Genomic DNA, 8,347 nt, shown 5'->3' with positions numbered 1-8,347 from the left:
TTGTTGTTGTTGTTGTTGTTTTGAGACGGAGTTTCGCTCTTGTTACCCAGGCTGGAGTGCAATGGCGCTATCTCGGCTCACCGCAACCTCCGCCTCCTGGGTTCAGGCAATTCTCCTGCCTCAGCCTCCTCAGTAGCTGGGATTACAGGCACGTGCCACCATGCCCAGCTAATTTTTTTTTTTTTTTGTATTTTTAGTAGAGACGGGGTTTCACCATGTTGACCAGGATGGTCTCGATCTCTTGACCTCGTGATCCACCCGCCTTGGCCTCCCGAAGTGCTGGGATTACAGGCTTGAGCCACCGCGCCCGGCCCTTTCAGGTTCTTAGCTTGGGGAGTGCCCGCAGAACCTTAGAGGAGCAATGCATGGGGATTCAGGAATTCTCTAGAATCCGTTCAGAACTGAGTGCTCGGCACTTCTGGGAAGAGGGTCCAAAACTTTCAACAACTTCTTGAAAGAAGTCTGATCATCCAGGAAAGAACCACTAACTAGTCTGTATATGAAGAACCGCTAATCTATGTATCTTTATCGAACTTGTTCCTAGTTCGATCAACATGTATTTGGCAGCTTCTGTTTACCAGTTACTGTGCTAGGAGCTGGGAATATAAATATTTTACAGAGACATAGTACTTTATAACTTCTTTAAAAATAACGTCTGGGCCGGGCATGGTGGCTCTAGTCTGTAATCCCAGCACTTTGGGAGGCTGAGGCAGGTGGATCACCTGAGGTCAGGAGTTCGAGACCAGCCTGGCTAACATGGCTAAAATCCATCTCTACAAAAAATATTAAAATTAGCCCGGCATGGTGGCGGGTGCTTGTAATCCCAGCTACTTGGGAGGCTGAGACAGGAAAGTCTCTTGAACCTGGGAAACAGAAGTTGCAGTGAGCAGAGATCATGCCATATACACTCCAGCCTGGGCAATGGAGCAAGCCTTCATCTCAAAAAAAAAAAAAAAAGGTCTGGCTTTCAACATAGATCAGCAAAGGAAGAAAAGAATTGTATGTTGCAACGCTTCTCAAAATTTTTCCCACCTGACCCACAGTAATACATTTCACATTTTGACCTGGAACAAACATGTGTATATATCCACATACAAAAATAAGTATGAATGTATAAATTTGTATGCTATATAAACATATAAATATATAACATATAAACCCACATTTACATGGAAACAAACATTTTGTGTAATAACACACACTACATGTTATCTATTCTATTTCTCTTTAAAAAATTACTGATCACTGCACACTAAAAGTTGATTTCACAATCTATTAGTGGGTTGCAAACCGTGCAGCATTGTCATTTTTAAGCTAATATATGAGATAATTAAACACTTGCTAGGCACTGTAATAAATGCTTTATATATATTATTTAATCCTGTGAGGTAGGTAATATTATTTGCCATTTGTAATTGTGGAAATTGAGAGAGGGTAAGCAATTTCGTCTCCATGAATGATCATGTCACAGGAAAAATGTGAAGGCAATGCAAACATTGGTTTGAGGGATGAATGGAGGGCAGAATGTGGGTATGAACTAAATGATTTTAAAGATCCTTTCTAACTCTAATTATGATCCTCTGTTCACTAATGGAGAAACAATATGCAGATTCAGTATCTCCATCTTGGTCTAGGGAGAAACAGAAAATCACATCCAGCCTGAACGAGATGGCTGAAGTGTCACATAATGAGGGCTGACACTTCCTCCAAGTCCCCCTCTCCTTCCCAACACCTTTAGTTGCTCAAGCCAGAAACCTAAAAGTCATCCTAGACGCCAGTCTCTCCCCCTTGTATTAATTTACCAAAAATATTTATAATCATTGAAACACTGTGATGTTTGCCAATAAAACTTTTTTTTTTTAGACAGAGTTTCACTCTGTCACCCAAGCTGGAGTGCAGCGGCACGATCTCTGCCCACTGCAACCTCTGCCTCCCAAGCTGAAGTGATCCTCCCACCTCAGCCTCCTGAGAAGTTAGGACTATAAGCGTGCGTCACCACACCTGGCTAATTTTTTTTTTTCTTGAGGCAGAGTCTCACTCTGTTGCTCAGGCTCAAGTGTAGTGGTGCAATCTTGACTCACTGCAAGCTCTGCCTCCAGGGGTCAAGCAATTCTCCTGCCTCAGCCTCTCAAGTAACTGGGATTACAGGTGCCCACCACCATGCCCAGCTAATTTTTTGTATTTTTAGTATAGATGAGGGTTTCACCATGTTGGCCAGGCTGGTCTTGAACTCTTGACCTTAGCTGGTACACTCACCTTGGCCTCCCAAAGTGCTGGGATTACAGGCGTGAGCCATCGTACCTGGCCTCTCTCTCTTTTTTTATTTTTGAAATAAGTTCTCAAAAAAAAGAGTGGCAGTGCAGTGGCAAAATCTTGGCTTACTGCAGCCTCAACTTCCTGGGCTTGGGTGATCCTCTCAATTCAGTCTTCCAAGTAACTGAGACTATGGTCATGTGTCACCACAACTGGCTAATTTTTCTATTTTTTGTAGAGACAGGGTTTCACCATGTTGGCCAGGCTGGTCTCAAACTCCTGACCTCACCTCGGCCTCCCAAAGTGCTGGGATTATAGGTGTCAGCCACGGTGCCCAGCCCAAAGACAGAATTTTTTTTTTTTTTTGAGACAGGGTCTCATTCTGTCATCCAGGCTAGAGTGGCTCTATCTCAGCTTACTGCAACCTCTGCCTCCCAGGTTCAAGCAATTCTCTTGCCTCAGACTACTGAGTAGCTGGGATTACAGGTGCCTGCCACCACGCCCAGCTAATTTTTTTTTTTTTTTTTTTAGACCAAGTCTTGTTCTTTCACCAGCCTGGGGTGCAGTGGCACAATCTCCACTCACGGCAAACTCCCTCTCCCCCATTCAAGCAGTTCCCCTGCCTCAGCCTCCTGAGTAGCTGGGACTACAGGCATGTACCACCATGCCTGCATAATTTGTATTTTTAGTATAGACGGGATTTCTCCATGTTGCTCAGGCTGGTCTCAAACTCCCGGCCTCAGGTGATCCACCCACCTCGGCCTCCCAAAGTGCTGAGATTACAGGTGTCAGCCACTGTGCCAGCCTTTGATTCTTTCTTAATATAAACTCCTAAGTGTCCTTCAAGTCTCACCTTTAGTGTTCCCGTGCTAAGAGACCTTTCCCTGACAAACCACCTACCCCTTCGCTAATTAGGTAACCCTAGTCTATACTCTCAAGACACCTTTTGCTTCCTTCAGCTATAGGACTTAACACATTATATTGTAATTGTTAGAACTTGTCTGTCTCTCCTACTAAAAGTATTTTGAGAGCAGGGACCATATTTTTTTTTCTTTGCCAAAGGCACAGTACAGCACTTAACATTGTTTTGTTGAATTAATGATTCAAGCATAAAGATACTAAAATGCATAGTTTGCAAATATTCTCCTATTCTGCAGATTGTCTGTTTACTCTGTAGATAGTTTCTTTTGCTGTGCAGAAGCTCTTTTTAATTAAATCCAATTTGTCAAATTTTGGTTTGTTGTGATTAGTTTTGGTGTCTTCGTTATAAAATCTTTGTCTGTTCCTATGTCCAGAATGGTATTGCCTAGGTTGTCTTCCAGGATTTTTATAATTTCAGGGTTTACATTTAAGTCTTTAATAGATCTTGAGTTGATTTTTTTTTTTTTTTTTTTTGAGTTGGAGTCTCGCTCTTTTGCCCAGGCTGGAGTGCAATGGCATGATCTCGGCTCACTGCAACCTCCGCCTCCCAGGTTCAAGCGATTGTCCTACCTCAGCCTCTCGAGTAGCTGGGATTACAGGCGTGTGCCACCATGCCCGGCTAATTTTTTTTTTTTTTTTAATTGCTAGTAGAGATGAGGTTTCACCATGATGGCCAGGCTGGCCTTGAACTCCTCACTGCAGGTGATCTGCCTGCCTCAGCCTCCCAAACTGCTGGGATCACAGGCATGAGCCACCGTGCCCGGCCAAGTTCATTTTTTATATGATGTAATGTATGGGTCCAGCTTCAGTCTTCTGCATATGACTAGTCAGTTATCCAGCACCATTTATTGAATAGGGAGTCTTCCCCATTGCTTGTTTTTGTCAGCTTTGTTGAAGATCAGATGGTTGTAGATGTGCGGCCTTATTTCTGGTCTCTCTATTGTATTCCATTGGTCTATGTGTCTGTCTTTGTACCAGTACCATGCTATTTTGGTTACTGTAGCCCGTAGCATAGTTTGAAGTTGGGTAACGTGATGCCTCCAGCTTTGTTCTTTTTGCTTAGGATTACCTTGGCAATTTGGGCTCTTTTTTGGTTCCATACAAATTTTACAGTAGTTTTTTTCTAGTTCTGTGAATAATATCATTGGTAGTTTGATAGGAATAGCTCTGAATTTGTTAATTGCTTTGGGAAGTATGGCCATTTTAATGATTTTAGTTCTTCCTATCCATCAGCATGGGATGTTTTTCCATTTTTTTTGTCTTCTGTGATTTCTGACAAGTGTATAATATCCAGCATCTTTAAACTTAAAAAAACTTTACAAGAGAAAGACAGTCCCATTAAAAAGTGGGCAAAGAATATAAACAGCCACTTTTCAAAAGAAGACATACATGCAGCCAACAAGCATATGAAAAAAAGCTCACTGAGCATTAGAGAAAGGCAAATTAAAACCACAATGAAATATCTCACACCAGTCAGAATGAGTATTTTAAAAAGTCAAAAAATGATGCTTACTTTGGGAGCATATATACTACAATTACAACAATACAAAGAAGCTTAGCAATTTTTTTTTGGAGACAGAATCTCGCTCTGTTGTCCAGGCTGGAGTGCAGTGGCGTGATCTCAGCTCACTGCAACCTCCACCTCCCAGGTTCAAGCGATTCTCCTGCCTTAGCCTCCTGAGTAGCTGGGATTACAGGTGCGCACCACCACGCTGGGCTAACTTTTGTATTTTTAGTAGAGATAGGGTTTCACCATGTTGGCCAGGCTGGTCTTGAACTCCTGACCTCATGATCCGCCTGCCTTGGCCTCCCTAACTGCTGTGATTACAGGTGTGGGCACCACACCCAGCTGCAAAATATTTTAAGTAAAAAAATAACAAATGCTGGCAAGGTTGCAGAGAAAAGGGAACACTTATACACAGTTGGCAGAAGTGTATATTAGTTCAACAATATGAAAAGCAGTGTGGCAATTCCTCAAAGAGCTCAAAATACCATTTGACCCATCAATCCCGTTACTGGGTATATACCCAGAGGAATATAAATCATTCTACCATAAAGACACGTGGACATGAATGTTCATTGCAGCACTATTTACAGTGGTAAAGACATAGAATCAATCTAAATGCCAATCAATGACAGATTAAAGAAAATGCATACATATATACCATGGAATATTATGCAGCCATAAAAAAAGAATGAGATTGGCCGGGCATGGTAGCTCATGTCTATAATCCCAGCATTTTGGGAGGCCGAGGAGAGCAGATCACAAGGTCAGGAGTTTAAGACCAGCCTTACCAACATGGTGAAACCCTGTCTCTGCCAAAAATACAAAAATTAGCTGGGCATGGTGGTGCACGCCTGTAGTCCCAGCTACTCAGGAGGCTGAGGCAGGAGAATTGCTTGAATCCGGGAGGTGGAGATTGCAGTGGGCAGAGATCACGCCACTGCACTCCAGTCTGGGGGACAAAGCAAGACTCCATCTCAAAAAAAAAAAAAAATGAGATCATGTCTTCCACAGAAAAATGGATGGAGCTGGAGGCCATTGTTCTTGGTAAACTAATGCAGGAACAGAAAACCAAATACCACGTGTTCTCACTTAAAAGTGGTGGCTAAATGATGAGAACTCATAGACAAAGAAGGGAATAACAGACTGTAGGGTAGACTGGATGGTAGAGGGTCGGTGGGGTGGTGGAAGGAGGATGAGGATCAGAAAAAATAACTTTGGAAACTAGGTTTAATACCTGTGTGATAAAATAATCTGCAAAACAAACACCCATGACACAAGTTTATCTATATAAAAAACCTTCACATAGACCCCCAAACCTAAAAGTTAAAAAAAAAAGATACGATGGAATTTTACTAAATAACCTGCTGAATGTTCCTTCTCATAATCAGTTTATCAACACTGTCAAAATAAAAGATGAGATTAACTGGGCGCAGTGGCTCTCACCTGTATTCCCAGCACTTTAGGAGGCCAAGGCGGGTGGATCAAAAGGTCAGTTCAAGACCAGCCTGACTAGCATGGTGAAACCCCATCCCTACTAAAGATACAAAAATTAGCTGAGCATGGTGGCTCTTGCCTGTAATCCCAGCTACTCAGGAAGCTGAGGCAGGAGAATCGCTTGAACCCAGGAGGTGGAGGTTGTAGTGAGCTGAGATCTCGCCACTGCACTCCAGCCTAGGCGACAGGGTGAGATTCCGTCTCAAAAAAAGAAAGAAAAGATGAGACTGATTCCAGTTACTCTCTTTTAGGTATGCACTGCATTGTTATTCATATCACTTCAGAGGACTTGTCCAGCTAATTATGTTCATACAAGTGTGTTTTCAAATAGATTGAAGGCTTAAAGTCAGAGGTTTGTATCTCTTTTTTTTTTTTTTTTTTTTTTTTTGAGACAGGGTCTCACTCTGTCACCCAGGCTAGAGTGCAGTGGCATGATTTCCACGCCTGGCTAGAGATTTGTATCTCATAACTAGTGTTTAGAAGGTTATTTTACTGTACAATCAATGTTTTAGTAAAACTATGCCAGCTTCTAATTAACTTTTTGGAAAAGTCAAGTAAATTTGTTAGAATTTCTGGGCAACAGAGCGAGACTACGCCTTGAAAAAAAAATAATAATTTCTGGGACCTACATTGAAAAAAACTAAAACTAGGAAAGTTGCTCATTTTCACATTGGCACCGCCTTTCCATTTCCCACACCATTTCTGAAATCATATCTGCAAGTTCTTTCAGCACCCAAGATGTAATTCTTGTGGATCCAGAGACTTGAGCAACTAACTAGCTCCTTGAAATCTATTAACTATCTCTGGTTTGAATTCCATCACAAGCTTGTTACTTAGAGCTAGAAGACTAGCTGATCTGGGGGTGGAGGGGTGGGGCTGGAGACTGAAGGGAGGTAAAGGTCTAAATCCTTTTTTTTTTTTTTTTTTAGATGGAGTCTCCCTCTGTCACCCAGGCTGGAGTGCAGCGGCTTGATCTTGGCTCACTGCAACCTTGGCCTCCTGGGTACAAGTGATTCCCTTGCCTCAGCCTCCTGAGTAGCTGGAACTACAGGTGCCTGCCATCACGCCCAGCTAAATTTTTTTGTATTGTTAGTAGAGACGCGATTTCACCATGTTGGTCAGGCTGGTCTTGAACTCCTGACCTCAAGTGACCCTCCCACCTCAGCCCCCCAAAATGCTGGGATTATAGGCGTGAGCCACTGTACTCGGCCAGGTCTAAACACTTTTTGTATCTTATCCATCCTTACTCTTATTGGAACATATTTAAAAGTCCTTTTTGTTGTCTTTAATCATCCACCTATTATGTTCACATAAGTATGTTTCCAAGTAGATGTTCTCTTGTAAGCCTTAGTTTATTCTGAATTTGGCTCTTCTAGAGAGCATATGTATTAAACAATCATCTCTCACGCTTTTATAACTTTTTTTTGAGACACAGTCTTGCTCCATCGCCCAGGCTGGAGTGCAGTTGCATGATGATGACCCCCTATAGCCTCGACTTCTTAGGCTTGAGTGATACTTTATAATTTTTTTTTTTTTATTTTCTTTTTTTTGAGACGGAGTTTCGCTCTTGTTACCCAGGCTGGAGTGCAATGGCGCGATCTCGGCTCACTGCAACCTCCGCATCCCGGGTTCAGGCAATTCTCCTGCCTCAGCCTCCTGAGTCGCTGGGATTACAGGCACGCGCCACCATGCCCAGCTAATTTTTTGTATTTTTAGTAGAGACGGGGTTTCACCGTGTTGACCAGGATGGTCTCGATCTCTTGACCTCGTGATCCACCCGCCTCGGCCTCCCAAAGTGCTGGGATTACAGGCTTGAGCCACCGCGCCCGGCGATACTTTATAATTTTCAAAGTGTTTTTTTTGCAATTTCCCTTGAGGTTTACAAAGCTGGTTAGAAAGGTATGGTTATCGTGTTCATTGACAAACGAACAACTTGCGACTTCAAGAGGTTAAGTGTTTTGACCGAGTTCACAAATGTGGCAAACCTAAGAATATAGGAATCCTAACCCAATGATCCTAAACAATTTCTAATATTAAGAGTCCAAAGTAATCAGAATTTTATAACTTCATTTAAATTATTTGCAAAACACGCTTCAGCCAAGTTCTTTAGTTTGAGGTGTTTTATCACAAAAAGTCAATTCAAAAATGTTTTTATTCAAAAATATTCAAGTT

This window comes from Sapajus apella, unplaced genomic scaffold, assembly GCF_009761245.1.
Source record: "Sapajus apella isolate SASKATOON/1434 unplaced genomic scaffold, GSC_monkey_1.0 scaffold12, whole genome shotgun sequence".
In the NCBI taxonomy this organism is placed as follows: domain Eukaryota; kingdom Metazoa; phylum Chordata; class Mammalia; order Primates; family Cebidae; genus Sapajus; species Sapajus apella.
The sequence above is the reverse complement of the archived record's forward strand: the minus strand, read 5'-3'. Positions refer to the sequence as shown.